This window comes from Schistocerca serialis, chromosome 4 (genome assembly GCF_023864345.2).
Source record: "Schistocerca serialis cubense isolate TAMUIC-IGC-003099 chromosome 4, iqSchSeri2.2, whole genome shotgun sequence".
Lineage (NCBI taxonomy): Eukaryota > Metazoa > Arthropoda > Insecta > Orthoptera > Acrididae > Schistocerca > Schistocerca serialis.
Window position 1 is genome coordinate 407695797 of NC_064641.1, and position 18083 is coordinate 407713879.

The following is an 18083-nucleotide window of genomic DNA, read 5'->3' on the forward strand; positions in this document are numbered from 1 at the left end:
TCGTTTCAGCTTAGCGACTATGGAAATGAATAAAAAATGAAAAAGTAAAAGTTACAAGCTTTAAATGTACTGCTTCGCTGGGTTCTATGCAGATGTCAAGGCGGGCATTATTGTACCCCATCGACGTACATCGACCGAATACTGGCGAAAGTTTTGTTAAAGGATTCGTCTGTGGGTGTTTAATAGCTCTAACTACAATCGGTTAATCCTGGACGAGACCACCCTGTTGCAATTATGCATTGGAGAATTGCTAATTAACACATATTGTGAAATTAATGGCCAGTCACGGTCAGTTTGTTGCTGTGTAAGCGACATAGGACGCATACTTGACCTAATTTTGTATGTGAGTCGTCTGCAAATTAACAATTACTTCATGAACTGTTGCATTAATCTCTTATAGAGGCACCCGTCATCCATATGGCATACTTATCAGACAAGTGGATGAGGAGATGGACAGAAGGGGGAGGGGGGCAGGGAAGAAATGGACGTTAGAGGAGAGGAGATTGACTGAAAGAGGGGGGGCGGACCAGGATGTATATCAAATTTCCATACATATACTAAGGAATTGAGAAAATTTCCACGTTTGCTAGTGTTGTATATTACCCATCATCCCCCATAACTTACCCCTACTTCTCCCAGAATTTCGAACATCTTCCACAATTTCTCTTTCCTTCTGTGAGCCGTCATGCTTTCCGTAGGAACCTACGTTGGGCGAATGTTTGGTTGTCGCTTGTCGGTTGCGGAATAAGCCCACGTTGGCCGAGTCCACTCTTCCTAGCGCATTCGTATGCTGCAAAGACTGGTTCTAAAGATCGACATACTCCTTCTTCAGCAATCTCATTACCTCTCGATGCATGGGACCGACATTCATAGCTGCTATCTCTTGCTTACACAGTCCAAAAATTCTGGCTGCCATAAAATACTTAATCTCGTTTTCCATTACCTGTCCTAAGAGAGAGGCGAGGCGGTGGTGCTCTTCTACAGCTGCCATTGGGACCACATTTCGGAGTCGGTCATACTATTTTCGGTCGCGGAAAGAACTAACACCTATATATTTCTGTACGAGCTCTGATTTCCCTTATTTTATAGTGGTGATTGTTTCTCCCTGTGTAGGTCGGTGTCAACAAAATATTTTCGCATTCGGAGGAGAGAGTTGGTGATTGGAATTTCGTGAGAAGATTCCGTCGCAGCGAAAAACACCTTTCTTTTAATGAAGTCCAGTCCAAATCCTGTATCATTTCTGCAACACTTTCTCCCATATTTCGCTATAATACAAAACGTGTTGCCCTTCTTTGAACTTTTTCGATGTACTCTGTCAGTCCTATCTGGTAAGGATCCCACACCACGCAGCAGTATTCTAAAAGAGGACGGACAAGCGTAGTGTAGGCAGTCTCATTAATAGATCTGTTACATTTTCTAAGTTTCCTGCCAATAAAACGCTGTCTTAGGTTAGCCTTGCCTACAACATTTTCTATGTGTACCTTCCAGTTTAAGTTGTTCGTAATTGTAATACCAAGCTATTTAGTTGAATTTACGGTTTTTAGATTAGACTGATTTAACGTCTAACTGAAGTTTAACGAATTCATTTTAGCCTCATGTAGATGACCTCACACTTTTCATTATTTAGGGTTAACTGCCAATTTTCTCACCATTCAGATATCGTTTCTAAATCGTTTTGCAATTTGTTTTGATCATCTGGTGACTTTATTAGTCGATAAACGACAGCGTCATCTGCAAAAGACCTAACACGGCTGCTCGGATTGTCTTCCGAATCGTTTATATAGACAAGGAACAGCAAAGGACCTATAACACCACCTTGGGGAACGCCAGGAATCACTTCTGTTGTATTCTATGACTTTCCGTCAATTGCTACGAACTGTGAACTCTCTGACAGGAAATCACAAATCCAGTCACACAACTGAGACGATATTCCATAAGCGCACAATTTCACTACGTACCGTTTGTGTGGTGCAGTGTCAAAAGCCTTCCGGAAATCCAGAAATATGGAATCTATCTGAAATCCCTTGTCAATAGCACTCAACACTTCATGTGGATAAAGAGCTAGTTGTGTTAAGCAGGAATGATGTTTTCTAAACCCATGGTGACTGTGTGTCAATAGACCGTTTTCTTCGAGGTAATTCATAATGTTTGAACACAATATGTATGGGTTGTATCTCGAACCTCATTCAAACTGTATTGGTTAACTGCAGTACGGGATACAAGTTTAGCGTACGTCGATTTCTTCCTTTTCATTAGCACTGATATTATGTTGTTCGGTTGAACTATACACGTACACTACTAACGAAAACGTGGAAATGGACGTACGTTACATTTGCAACCTGTAACTCAGTTGAGCTACGCAAAGAGGCAATAAGACAACACTTATACAATTTGTATCCCGTACTTCACTATGGGGTACAGTTTTTTTCCCTTCGATTTATTTTTTCTCAAGGATTAATAGTTTTTGCGGTGCAGGGAATGGAAAAAAAAACTTAGATTATTTGAAATAGTGTTTATTACTCAGTCTCAGCTCCACATTTTCAATTTCATGCCACGTTTCGATCACTCAGGTCATCTTCAGTGTAAGTAGTTGCTTCAGCAACCTGTCTTGTCCGTTCAGGACCTCATATCAGAGTCCTGCACTCTGATATAAGGTTTAAAATAGATGACATTGGTTACTCACTCAACTACCTAGATCTGAAAATGATCGTGAGTGATGGCAACATGTCATATCAGTAAAAATGTGCAACCGAGACTGAACAATGAATGAGAATTATCTTAAACATCAATGCAATTGTTGTTTCTCACGAGACGAATACGAGTGCTGTATTGATATTAATAGTAATATAATAATACTTATTGAAGTTTTGCACACTGTTCTTTGACTCCCTCGGACGCCGTTGCCTCAGTGTTTTGGTCTATTTGAATTTGTTCCTTCACTGCGTCCTGCCCAACACTATTTCAGTCTCGCTATCCACTCAGCAATGTTACAAACCCTCGTTCTCCTCCTTATCTCTTCTGAGGTGAAGTCGAGATATGGGACAGAAGAAGTGCATCATGTGCGACCGAAATCGGTGGTGAAGTAGAGGCTCGCATGAGGATTTCAAGGAGATTGCACTTGACAGACATGTGGCGTCCTGTCCACTGTTTCTTCATTATGCTCATGTACTAGGCAGTCGCCTACACCCGCACATTGACGAGGTTCAGTTTACCTTCATGTGGAGGAAGGTTGATGGTGTCGCAGCGAACCTTGAATATAGACCCCGCGGAGATACAATATCCGAAGGTCGCGCGCCATCACCACCAGCATGGGAAGGACTTGGGCTACGTGACAGAATTTTCATGCCAAATGAATGTTTATGACTTCTGCGCGTTGGAGGAGGTCCAGCCTACTTAGGAGGTGCTGGCGGATGTGCGCGCGGACTGACAGTAACAACCTACGGTGGTCATGGTACAATAAATGTTAGTAGATGTGATGCCCAACTAAGGAAGTTCATCGATCAGAGTCATCTGCTCCTCCCCGTTCTGCTGGAGGCCACGTCTAATGTCGATGACTGGTGACTTGGCAACGCTTAGAAGACTACACGAGGCACTCCCGTATTGCATGAGCCACTTTTAGATCGTACAAACAGGATGTCGCCGTTGTAAGCCCGACAACGAGATGTATGAGCACGTAGTGTCAGACCTGACAGCTGGGCTGGCAGGTTTCTTATAAGGGGTTCCAAGGCAACTGCATGTATACTATGTGATCAAAAGTGTCCGGATACTCCCGAAAACATACGTATTTCCTATGAGGTGCATTGTGCTGCCATTTACTGCCAGCTACTCCATAACACCGATCTCAGTAGTCATTAGACATCGTGAGAGAGCGGAATGGGGCGATCCACGGAAATCACTGATTCGAACGTGGTCAGGTGATGGTGTCACTCATGTCATACGTCTGAACGCGAGATTTCCACATCCCTAGGTCCACTGTTTACGATGTAATAGTGAAGTGGAAACGTGAAGGGACACGTACAGCACAAAAATGAACAGGCCGACCTCGTCTACTGATTGACAGAGACCGCCGACAGTTGAAGAGGGTCGTAATATGTAATAGGCAGACCATCACACAGGGAATTCCAAACTGCATCAGGATCCACTGCAAGTACTATGACAATTAGACGGGAGGTGAGAAAACTTGGATTTCATGGTCGAGTGGCTGCTCATAAGCCACACATCACGCCGGTAAATGCCAAACGACGCCTCGCTTGGCATAAAGAGCGTAAACATTGGACGATTGAACAGTGCAAAAACGTTGTTTGGAGAGACGAATCACGGTAAGCAATGTGGCGATAGATGGCAGTCTGTGGGTATGGTGAAGGGCCGGTAAACTTCATCTGCGAGCGCGTGGAGTGCCAACAATAAAATTCGGAGGCGGTGGTGGTTTGGTGTGGTCGTGTTTTTCATGGAGGGGGCTTGCACCCCTTGTCGTTTGCGTGGCACTGTCACAGCACAGGCATACACTGATGTTCTAAGCACCTCCCACTGATGAGCAATTTGGGAATGTCGATTGCATCATTGAAGACGATCGGGCACGTGTTCATATTGCACGGCCTGTGGCGGATTGATTACACAACAATAACATCCCTATAATGGTATCGTCTGTACAGAGCTCTGCCTTGGATACTATAGAACACCTTTGGGATGTCCATCAACGATACGTCTCCTCAGTGCAGCACTCCGTGAAGAATGTGCTGCCATTTCCCAAGAAACTTTCCAGCACCTGATTGAACGTGTGCCTGCGAGAGTGGAAGCTGTCATCGAGGCTAAAGGTGGCCCAACACCATACTGAATTCCAGCATTACCGATGGAGGTCGCCACGAACTTCTAAGTTATTTTTGGCCTGGTGTCCGAATACTTTTGATCACGTAGTGTAGATACCCCTAAAGAGGGCATCATAGCTGTATGGAGCACCTGATGGGAACCGCCCTTGACACCCTACCACTGACCCGCAGTTGTGAGACCGCACCAGTTGACAGTCGTCGTAGAACGTCAATGAAAAAAATGGTTAAAATGGCTCAGAGCACTATGGGACTTAACATCTGAGGTCGCCAGTCCCCTAGAACTTAGAACTACTTAAACCTAACTAACCTAAGGACATCACACACATCCAAGCCCGAGGCAGGATTCGAACCTGCGACCGTAGCAGCCGGCCGGGTGGCCGAGCGGTTCTAGGCGCTACAGTCTGGAAACGCGCGACCGCTACGGTCGCAGGTTCGAATCCTGCCTCGGGCGTGGGTGTGAGTGATGTCCTTAGGTTTAAGTAGTTTTAAGTTCTGGGGGACTAATGACCTCAGAAGTTAAGTCCCATAGTGCTCAGAGTCATTTGAACCATTCTGCGACCGTAGAGGTCGCGCGGTTCCAGATTGAAGATCCTAGAACCGCTCGGTCACAACGGCCCACTCATTGGTGAAAGGCATCGGGTAACTGAAATTGACCGTATACAGGAGAAACTGGTGTTGGACTCTGTCGAAAGCACTGTCGAAGTCGATGAAAACGAGTGCAGGAAGGAGGTGACAAGACACCGATAGCACTATCAAGTTCCGGTATTCGCAGGTGGCCATTTGAGATTGATTTGACACCCTAGTAAAGTCTGATCATTGGAGAGAATCAGCGACATTACGGTCCGTATGCTCATTGCCAGAAGCCCAGAGCACATCTGTCACACCGCGTTTAACAGGGCAAACGGACGGTAAGCAACAATCACCGATCCTCGGGAGGGTTTCTGGATCGGAATTAGTAGGCCTTTGACGAAGCAAGTGATACACTGAAGCTGGGGGGTCTTCAATACACAGTAAATATCCATCCAGCGCGACATCATCAAGTCGTGAAAAATTCAGTAAAATTCAATCTGCAGACCGTCTGATCTGGGGTAATTGTTCACCACTCCTTTATCGAGTGCCGCCTTGACGTCTTTCGGCGTTATTTGATCGAAAAGTGACACTGCCACAGTATCGTATAGTGTGCGCATCACGTGTCATGACAATCGCTCTATCATTCACATTCCTTCTGTCGAAGAAGTAGCGGTAATATTCCATAAAGATGTCTACGATGGCCGCTTAGGTGGTAACCTGCTGGTCGTCCTGGGCATTGAGAGTTGTAATGAACTGCCGATGACGGCGACGATGTTCGGCCATGGTACGTCGCTCGTCTGATCAAGTTGGTTATCCGGGGGCAGGAGTTGTGTGTCAATGCCACAAAGTACGGTGTAATACTAGTCCATGGAGTGACGGTGCCACTCGGCCTTTTCTTTCCCTTACTGGACTAGCAGGCGCTGGATCGTCGGTTTGGCGCAATGCAACCATCACAACAGTGTGGAAGGGTACTTGGCGAAATGGCATTCACATGGTTCACACGCAGCGGCAAGGAACTGACGGTAGTCTGCGTCTTGTAGATGAGATGTGTTCATCCCCCATGGTCCGCGGATACACCTGACTGATGGTGGAGAAGTACAGTGAGATCATTGCGCTGTGATCCGAGGACGTAAGCGGCCTCCCCGCAGCATCCTGCGAAACTTACAAGACTAGCTGTCAGTGTACCGGCAAACGTCGTGCCGAACGGACGCTGGAGCAGCAACAGCAGTTCATACTCAGTAATTTAGTTCAGTTTTTTTTCTCACGTGCTTCTACAAAGAAGTTAACTAGATTTACGTATGTTACTGTCTAGACTAGTGGTTATGAAATTACCCAAAGTTTTAGTTTTTGCGTAAATCTTAGTGTATATCCTTGTCTAAGGCGGCTTCCTAGTGACACTTTCCCTCCTCTAGAAGCTCCACTAAGTTTAAATCTCGTGCTGGTTCATGGCATATAAAACTTCCTGACAGATTAAATCTGTGTGCCGGACCGACAATCGAACTCGGGACCTTTGCCTTTTACGGGTAAGTATCTACCAACTGAGGTACCCAAGCACAACACACGACCCATCCTCACAGCTTCACTTCCGGCAGTACATCGTCTCCAAACTTCAAATCTTCACAGAAGTTCTCCTGGACACAGCGTACAGCTTATATCAGTGCATTGTAATTTGCATACTTTTCCCTGCAGTGGCTTTTGGGAAAGAAATGTTCCAGTAACGTGTAACTGTAAATACATTCACCTCAGTAGAGAAATTTACCGGGTGATCAAAAAGTCAGTATAAATTTGAAAACTGAATAAATCACGGAATAATGTAGATAGAGAGATTGATACACATGCTTGGAATGACATGGGGTTTTATTAAAACAAAAAAAACAAAAAAAAAAAAATGCAAAAGTTCAAAAAATGTCCGACAGATGGCGCTTGATCTGATCAGAATAGCAATAATTAGCATAACAAAGTAAGACAAAGCAAAGATGATGTTCTTTACAGGAAATGCTCAATATGTCCACCATCATTCCTCAACAATAGCTGTAGTCGAGTAATAATGTTGTGAACGGCACTGTAAAGCATGTCCGGAGTTATGGTGAGGCATTGGCGTCGGATGTTGTCTTTCAGCATCTCTAGAGATGTCAGTCGATCACGATACACTTGCGACTTCAGGTAACCCCAAAGCCAATAATCGCGCGGACTGAGGTCTGGGGACCTGAGAGGCCAAGCATGACGAAAGTGGTGGCTGAGCACACGATCGTCACCAAACGACGCGCGCAAGAGATCTTTCACGCGTCAAGCAATATGGGGTGGAGCGCCATCCTGCATAAACATCTACGTTCCAGCAGGTGTTTATCAGCCAGGCTGTGGATTATGCGATTCTGTAACATATCGGCGTACCTCTCACCCGTCACGGTAGCAGTTACAAAACCAGAATCACGCATTTCCTCGAAGAAAAAGGCCCGATAGCGGTATATGTGGTAGATCCAACCCATACCGTGACTTTCTCGTCGTGCAATGGAGATTCCTCGACAGTTCTAGGATTTTCGGTAGCCCAAATTCTGCAGTTGTGGGCGTTGACAGACCCTCGGAGCGTGAAATGAGCTTCGTCAGTCCACAACACGTTACTCAACCAATCGTCATCTTCCGCCATCTTTTGAAACGCCCACACCGCAAATGCCCTCCGCTTTACTTAATCGCCAGGAAACAGTTCATGATGCCGATGGATTATGTACGGATAGCATAGGAGGGTACGCCTAAGTGCCAACCAAACAGTAGTGTATGGAATGCCAGTGCGACGTACGACTGCACGAGCGTTGACTTCCCCGCGCATAGACGAACCCGCTACAGTCTCCATTTCTTCCTGAACTGTCTCAGCAGCATTACGTCTGGTGCTCGGTCGGCCACTACGGAGTCTATCGTCTAAACAACTCGTGGCTTCGAACTTCGAAATCATTCTCGCCACAGCTGCATTTGTCAACGGACCTTTACCCGTGCGAATCCCCTTCCTATGACGATAGGATCGTAACGCTGAACTAACACATTCCCCACTCTGATAATGCAGCTTCAGTAAAAGCGCCTTTTCCGGTGTCAACACGCTGCGACTGCTGGCGCATCTGATTCTCTCTTTCTCATTACAGCTCCTTTTATACACGATCGTCATGAGCAGTCACTGACGTTTTGCTGTCCAGCGCCATCTGTCGGACATTCTGTGAACTTTTTTTATGGTTCTAATAAAACCCCTTGTCGTTCCAAGCATGTGTGTCAGTCTTTACCCCTCCCTATCTACATTATTCCGCGGTTTATTACGTTTTCAAATTTATTCTGACTTTTTGATCACCCGGTATTTCTGTTTAAGAGCTTGCCGTCTCAGGGCATAGTGGGAAATTTGCAGAGCAGTTCTGAGTGTTTCTGTATTCTCTACGTTGTATTTGCATACTCGAAAGTGGATGGTAGACAAAGGTCGGTTCGCGTCTTACTTAGCGGAAGGCGCAAGAGGGAGTAGGTCGCACGACTGGCTCCCTACGCCGTAGCAAAAAATACTAGTTGCTAGCCAATGTTGATGATAACTCTGAGCCAGCGGCCAATTTTTCTACCCAGTCCGAACAATTGCAGAAGGTTGGTATGCTTGTCATTGGGAGCTCCAACGTTAGGCGGATGATGGTGCTCTCAGGGAAATAGCAGGCAAGGCGGGAAAAAATGGCAGTGTGCACTCGGTATGTTTGCCGTGGAGTCTCGTCCGTGTCAATCAATCTGAGTAAAAAGCCTAAGAGATTTTGTAATAAAGCTAAACACCTACAGCCGTCCTTTAATGTGTTTCTACCAGTTTCGGTGCTTCAGTGCACCATGTTTAGGCCCACACGGCAGGGTCATATTACATCGGATGGGAAAAATCGGTTTCTAACTGTCCTGAGGCCAAACACCGCATAAAAAGCATCAATCAGATTGGTTTTCAATTGTCCTGAGGCCAAAAACCGCATAAAAAGCATCAATGAAAATCAAATCGGATTATTAACTTCCGTGTGACTGCCACAAAACATTTTCAATATGCTGTCCACCGTTTTCTGCAACAAGTTGAAATCGAGAAACAGCATGTCACACAGCTGATCGAAATGTGTCCGGGTTCATGTTCAGAATGTGTTGCGCAATGCATGCCTTCAATGCAGCTAAGTTTGCAATCGGAACACTGAACACAACGGCTTTCATATAGCCCCACAGCCAGAAGTCACACGCATTAAGAACAAGTGATCGGGACGGCCAGGCTGTAGGGAAATGGCAGCTGATAATTCTAGTATTTCTGAAACGGCGCTTCAGCAGCTGCTTAGCTGGATTTGCAATGTGCTGAGGTACGCCATCTTGTCTAAAAATGATCCCATCCACACATCCACGCTGTTGGAGAGCTGGAATGACGTGGTTGCGCAAAAGACACTCATAGCGCTTACTAGTGACGGGACAGGCAACAGGACCGGAAGCACCTATCTCTTCAGGATGAAATAGTACTGGTTGACTTGCGTTTGGATTTGCCCACATTCGACATTTCTATATACTGACATATTTTATCACATGGATGTGAGTTTCGTCTGTCCACAAAATCTTCCAAACCCAATCATTGTCCACTTCCTTGCGAGTAAGAAATTCTAAAGCAAAGGTCTCTCTTGCAGGCAGGTGAACAGGAAGCAACCCGTGCGCATGCGTAATTTTGAATGGATAGCAAAGAATGATGTTTCGTTGGATCTTACGCACCGTGCCCACGGGTATGTCTAATGTTCAGGCAATTCTCCGTGCACTACACGTATCCACACCACCACTCGTCTCCTCCTGCACTGATGTTGCCACTACTTCCACTGACATCAAATCAATTCGTTTCCCCCTCCACCAGGTTGCACATCAAAAGAACCCGTCTTTTCAGATTTTCGAATCATTTTCTCCAGAACCATGGCAGTCATCGGACCAACGCCTTTTTTTAAACCCTTCAGTGTCCGGAACTTTCGCAGAGCGACGTGTGACGATCATCATTCTTGTAACGAAGCAATCCTGCATTGAGACAGTCACGACGAACGTCGCAGACGCGAAAGGAGAAAAAGCCATGTACCCGCCTTGTTTATACCAACTTAAACGGGTCGTGTGCATTTGTATATTCTGACAAATACAATGCCATCTATTGATCAATTGTTACACAAATTTTTTTCTCCTGCCATACGTTTTCCCCCCTTCTCCGATAATATTCCGTCGCAATTTGACGTCATTCTGACCTGTGATGTTATTTCTACAGCATTTTCAAAGTTTAACTTTAATTATAATCACTACATAAAATGAATGTCCAAGATGTGTCAGAGGATCAAATGCAGTACACCACCTATAACACTAGTCAACAACCATTTTGCATCTGGGATGTGACACGTTAACTAGTATGTATTTTGGTGTGCAGAATCCAAATATTCGAGTTTTTAAAGGTTTTTTTATCTTTCGTATTCAGTATTTCGCTTTTTGCTGTTCTTCTATTTTGATGTTTAATTGTTTGTTTTTGATTTGCAGAGAAGAGCTAGGAGATCTACAAATCGTCGTTAAACGTTTGGTGTGGTAATCCAGTGATGTGAAAGAGATCCTCAATGAGTGTTTCCTGCGAAAGATAGTGCCAACTTTTTGTGTTTAAAACTTACATTAAGAAAATCTCGTTTCTGTCCAAACTACCCTGACTACTTTGTTGTGTGTGTGGGAAATTCACTCCAAAAGCGCAAAGAAAACCAATCACTGATTTCGTTAAAAAGGCATATAAATTGTATTTCGATTGTCCTGTTGGTGATCAAGATAAAAATTTTGCACCTCATACTGCCTGAATGACCTGTACTACAACCTTAACCGAGTGGTTGAGAGGAAAACGCTGAGCCATGCCATTCGCTGTTCCGATGGTGTGGCGTGAGCCTAGTGACCATTATTCAGACTCTTAGTTCTGTCTTACAAATATTTTTGGACATTCAAACAAAACTAGACATAAAATAAACTATCCAAATGTATCTTCAGTGCATTTTCCTGTGCCCCATGATGAAGCGTTGCCTGTTCCAGTCTGTAACTTGAAAGCTATGGAACTGGACACCATGCCAAGTGAATCAGAAAGTACTGAACGTATAGAAGAGTACTGCCATTAATATCATCATACTTCATCTCATCTCATTAATCAAAAGGAACTGAACGATTTGGTTAGCGATCTAAAACTTTCGAAACAGCAAGCTGAACTCTTGGGGTCGAGACTGCAACAACGGAACCTTCTAGCTCCAGGGACAAAAATTTCCTGTCTCGGATAAAGAGGTGCTTCCTTCGCTCAATATTTCGATACGCAGAATTCAATGTGTGTATATAGAGATGTCAATGGTCTGATGATGCAGCTAGTTGTACAACATAATCCACAGGAGTGGCGACAATTTGTTGACTCCAGTAGAACCAACTTGAAAGCAGTACCACTGCGTAATGGCAATGCATTTCCGTCGGTACCTTTGGCTTACGCAGTAGACATGAAAGAAACTTATGAAACAATGGCTTTGCTGCTAGAGGCAATCAAGTACAAGTATCTTGAATGGCAGCTTTACTGTGAAGTTGTTGCACTCCTTACAGTTTTACAGTTTGGATTCAAGAAATACTGCTGCTTTTTGTATCTTTGGGACAGCCGTGACACCAAGAACCACTATACAGTTAAGGAATGGCCTACAAGGAAGCCATATGTTCGTGGAAACTTAAATGCAAACAATACCGCTTCGTTGAGCCCGATAAAATAATTTTGCCCCACCTTCATATCAAGCTAGGCCATATCAAGAACTTTGTAAAAGCTCTGGATAAAGAAGGTAAGACCTTCAATCACTTAAAAAAAAAGTTTCCCAAATTAAGTGAGGCAAAGCTGAAAAAGGGTATATTTGCTGGATCACAAATAAGAAAATTGCTGAAAGATCCAACCTTTGATACCAAACTCACAAATATCCAATTAGCTGCTTGGTCTTCTTTTAAAGCAATTGTGAAGGGCTTTTTGGGTGCAGAAAAGACAAAACTTATGTTGTCGTTGTGAATGATCTGTTGGAGAACTATAAGAACATGGGGTGTAGAATGTCGCTTAAAATTCACTTTTTAATTCTCACCTTGATTTCTTCCCGGAAAATTTGGGAGCCGTAAGCGATGAGCATGGTGAACGCCTTCACCAAGGCATTCTAACCATGCAACACCGTTGCCAAGGACATTGGAACTCTTCGATGATGGGAGGCTAGTCCTGGTGTCTTGTTAAGGAGAGTGATGAAGCAGCAAACCAAAGAAGAGCTCTGTCATCGCAGTTTTCAAAAACCAAAGACGATTAAACGTGAAAACTTCTTCTGAACTAATTTGGATCTTTTATTGGCATCATCCCCATTTATATACAAAATAATTTTCATTTCAAACGTTCTAAATGTACATTTTGGTTTGATTTAATTGTGTCAATTTTCGCTATTACCATTTTTTATTCTTCTGTGTATCTAAGAAATGTGACGTCATAGAGAAAATCTGATTTTGCCAGTGTATTCAGCACCCCAAAATCAGATAAATCCACCCATTCACAAACTAGATGCTGAAAAAGAGTTTAAATTTGTTAACTAGTGTAATTATAACATATGCAGAATATATGAAGAACCCCACAAGAAACTATTCATGGTGAACAACATTCATGTGCCAATGCATCCAAATATTACGTCGTGCCATGATACAATAACATACAAGGACAACTGTCTAACTAGACCACGAGGATGCAGTACACCATAAAGGATAACGCAACAGTATCTATTCACGAAGTGTCAGAAAAACTTTCTGACTAGCAAACCCCTCAAAAAGTACTGATATGCTTTATACACAAGTGAACACAAAAAATAAAATGAAATTTAAAATTGTTTATGCTTATGACTAAATATACTGTGAGCAGCACACAACTTGGTCTTTCAACCACATGAGAGCCAAACGCCATTACATGCATGCCATCAAAATTTCAAAAGAAACATACTGTCCCGACATATCATCTAACACACAAACCTCATTATTAATTGGGCGGCCTATACCACATGCCAGTAATAAAGTCATAAATAAATCCAATGCGTCTATTTCATGTAAGCCTGTGAACATGTGACAGCAATCTGTGAGTTGACAATATACACATTATTACAACAAAATGAATTCTGTATATTTAGTGTCTGCTATGACATAGGTGATTTTCTACATTTGGTCTCTTGACACGTTTTCGGACATTTGTTTTATACATATGACATAAATATGCCTATATTCGGTTTCCAGCTTAGCATTTCATACCTTTTATGTCATGCTGTCCTTGTGCAAGGACTAATTGAGCATAGATCCATAGTTCTTCGCTTTAGTTATTTCCGAAGCTGTAGTTTCTTTCATATGTTTATCATTTTCTGCAGTCATTTTTGTCATTAGATAGGTTATTTGAGGATTATGCAGATAATGTATCTTCCAATTGGATAATAAAATGATGGAATATTTAATTAATGAAGTTATTAATAGAGAGTAGGCCTCTACAACGTATTGAGTGGAAGTTTGTTATGGTATTTGTTAGGTTGTGGCAATGGATGTATCTGTTGGTTTTATCAAACGATTACTGTAATTCACTTGCAGAGTCTTGTCATTGATTCTTATTCTGTTTTTAACCTGTCTTTGTATTGCATGGTTGGTAAGCTGATGATACTATCATTACTTTTTATGCATACAGACCTGAAGATGGTGCACTGAAGCACCGACACTCGTAGCCATACTATGAATGACTGTAGGTGTTTCATTTTATTACAAAGGTGAACGGCCAAAGTAGCACAGACCTCCAATCGCCAGGATGGACATACAAAAACTGAGAGGTTTTGGCCGTATGTAAAATCAGTAAGTGAGCGAACTGGCACCAAAACGAAAGATATCAGAGAGAAGGCCGAAATACTGGATTCGGTCTTTCGAAACCGTTTCACGGCGGAGGATTGTAACACGATCCCTCCTTTCAAACGTCATACAATCGTCTAAGTGGCAGATATTGAGATAACTGATTGCGGAATAGGAAAACAGCTACAATCGCTTAGTTGTGGAGTGGCTTTAGGACCAGATCAGATACCTGTAAGATTCTACAAAGAATGTGCGAAAGAACTTTCTCCCTTCCAGCAGTAATTTATCGTAGATCGCTTGAGCAACGAAGCGTACCTAACGATTGGAAGAAATTTCAGGTCATAACCGTTTTTAATAAGGGCCACAGAACAGAAGAACACAATTACAGACATATGTCATTGATGTCAATGTGTTACAGAATTATGGAAAACGTGCTATGTTCAAGAATTATGAAGTTTATGGAGAATGAAAATCTCCTCTCTAAAAATCAACATGGATTTCGCAGCCACAGGTCCTGTGAAACTCACGTCGCTCTGTTTCTCCACGAGATCCACAGTGCCATAAACAACTGTGCTCAGGTTTATGCCGTGTTCCTTGTCTTCAGAAAGGCGTTTGACAGCGTCCCGCTCGGCCGTTAGTGAAAAAAATACGAGCTTATGAAATATCAAAGCAGATTTTCGACTTGATTCAACACTTTCTTGCAGATGCAACTCATCACGTTGCTTTTAACTGAAGAAAATCTAAAAAACAGACGTAATTTCTGGAGTATTCCAAGGAAGTGTGATAGGATCGTTACTGTCACAATATATATAGGTGATGTAGCAGAAAGCGCCGGATGCTCTTTAAGGCTTTCGCATTGTTGTTGTCTGTAACATAGTAGCAACACTAGAAAATAGTAATGACTTCCAGAATCACATCCAGAGAACTGATCAATGGTGCAGGCTCTGGCAGCTGACCCTGAAAGTAATTAAATGTAATGTAATGAGCGTACATAGCAAAAGAAATAAACTATTTTACAACTATACTATCGATGACAAACCACTGGATGCACTATCTACTGTAAATTAACTAGGCATAACTATCCAGAGCGTCCTTAAGTAGAAAGATCACATAAAACAAATAGTGGGAATTGTAACTCATCCACGAAGGAAGGAGCTTATAAAGCGCTTTATATTCGACCGATTCTTGAGTATGGTTCATGTCCAGGTAGAGCGGATAGAAGAGTTAGAGAAGATCCAAAGAAGAGCTGCGCATTGCATAATGGGATCGTTTAACTGGTGCGAGAGCGTTACCGAGAAGCTCAACAAACTCCATTCGCAGACGTTACAAAAAAGGCATTGTATATCACAGAGATGTTTACTACTGAAATTTCCAGCGAGTACTTTGCGGGAAGAGTTGTACAACATATTACTTCCCCCTTGTATTTCTCGCGTAATGACCACGTGGAGAAAACTCGATAAATTAGCTTCAAGACAGAGCCTTATCGACAATGATTCTTCCCAAGCGTTATTCGCTAGCGAAACGGGGTTGGAGGACTCAGTTAGTGGTACAAAAGCTCCATTCACGAGACACCACTAGGTGGCTTGCAAAGTATGATGTAGATGTAGATGGAAGAAAGGATACTGTGGAGACATGACTTAGTCATAGCCTGGAGAATGTTTCCAGAAGGAAGTTTCCACTCTGCAGCGAAGAGAGTCCCGATATAAAACTTCATGGTAGATTGAAAGGAGAGCTTCTGTGAAGTTTTGAAGGTAGGAGATGAGGTACTGGCTGAAGTAATGCTACGAGGACAGATCGTGAGTTGTATTTGGGTAGTTCAGTTGGTAGAGATCTTGGCTGCGATAGGTTTAGGACCTGAGCTCAAGTATTGGTCATTCACAAGTTTTAATCTGCCAGGAAGATTTATGCGAGTGCACACTCCATTGCAGATTGCAAATTTAGTTTTGGAAAAATGAACATGACAAGTAACCAGCTATAGAGTCTTTATGTTGATTGATTTTACACCAGACGCCACATACCTTTTGTCTTCTAGTAAAGTTCTGAACTGAGGATGGATCCTGTCCTAGAGAAGGTTGACATAATTAGAATGGTGAAGGAATATTCCGACCATAAACAACCTTGTAGGGTGACAGACCCTTGCTTTCGTGCATTTTTTAACTGTAGGTACATGCTTACAACATCTGCAATAATGTGTCCCTATCGTCACACCTACTTCGCATTTTATTCAGTGTCCTATGAAATCTCTTTCTTCTACCATTCAGTTGCAGGTGAGAGGCACTGGTTCATAATTTGGTAATGCACAGTGGTCGACACAGTTTCTTAAATAATTCAGAGGTAAAGTTCGTACCTTGGTCTGTTACTGTCGTTTCTGATGTGTCGAATTTCAATAGCCCCTGGTTAACAGAAGTTCGAGCCACTGTGTCTGGTTGTTGGTTTAGTATGGCAGTCATGACAAACTGACGTGAGAAATGATCAAAAGGACCAAGGACCTCAAGCCCTACCATGTATAATGGTTTCATGCCTCAGACAATCTTTGAAATGGGATTTGCTGACGGCTCAGCTCGGCTCTTTGTTGCAGTTCTCTACATAGAGCTCAAGATACTGATTTCTCTGTGCCCACCAGTAACGATCCACAACTCGGAATTCCATGGCTCGTCATCTGCTATGCTTACCTAAAATCGTAGGCTTGCATCAATGCTTCTGCACATAAACAAGCTGGTACAATGATGCTCCGCTTACATCATGTTTGCTTGTAAAGCACTCTATTGTCAGAGTTGAACTGTGCTCCTTTTGTATACCACTGAAAATCGATGTGAATGGCCTAAGCTCTGTGCCACCATTGTGTGTCTATTCTATTCCTTCTATAATTCTATCCCTAAGCAGTTGGTCAATGAGTTTCACCATCACCAGCTGTAAATAATAGGTGACATGGTATGGTTTCATGTGTACAGGCAGTTTGTTCCCACTGGGATTTCCGTGTTGCACCAGAGGTGTGGCTAGCAATGGTCTTGGTTGGTTTAGTAATCCTGCATACTCCTTGTCCAATACCTTCTCCACAACCATTCTATCATTGTCTTTTAGGTGCAACACATTTCCCCTTAGTGCAGTTAAAACGACAGACTGTCCCAGCTTCTGGTATTCAACACTTTAAAATCGTTTTCTAACCACCTCCTCTAAAACTTCTATGAAGCCATGAGAGTTCTTTTTGTTAGCTGCACTTCCTCTGAATTAATGTTGCCTATACTGTTGGGCACTATTTGTCTACCATCAAACTCCAGCACATATAACAACCTATGGGGCATGAAACATTGGGCTCAATCCAGTACCTAGTTCTCTGGCAATAACTCTACCGCACATACAGTATTAATTTGCAGATTAGATCCAGCCCAGTCTTCTTGTACCTCCCAATACTGTTGGCTAAGAGACTGTGAATGCAGTTTAACTGGCTTACCTAACATCTCCGGTGCACCTTGTAACAGTTCGGTTCTTTCAGCTGTAAAACAGAGATGGAACGACATCCCATCCAGTTCTACCATGTACTGTTATACATCGACTTTGGTGTGATGTCTTATCAGGAGGCCCCGACCCAAAACAATGTTCATAGTGCGCAGAACTTCCACATTTGCTCAAAAGTCCATCTCTCCCTTGGATACTCAGCAATGTGGAACAGAAAGAATTCATACTTTTGCCACTTGCACTACTTAACCTATAGCATGATGGGCTCAGATTTACTGTATTCAATATATTCTGACTAGCCACAGATGCTTGGAATCCTGTACCTAACAAGAAACTTCACGACCTGCCCTT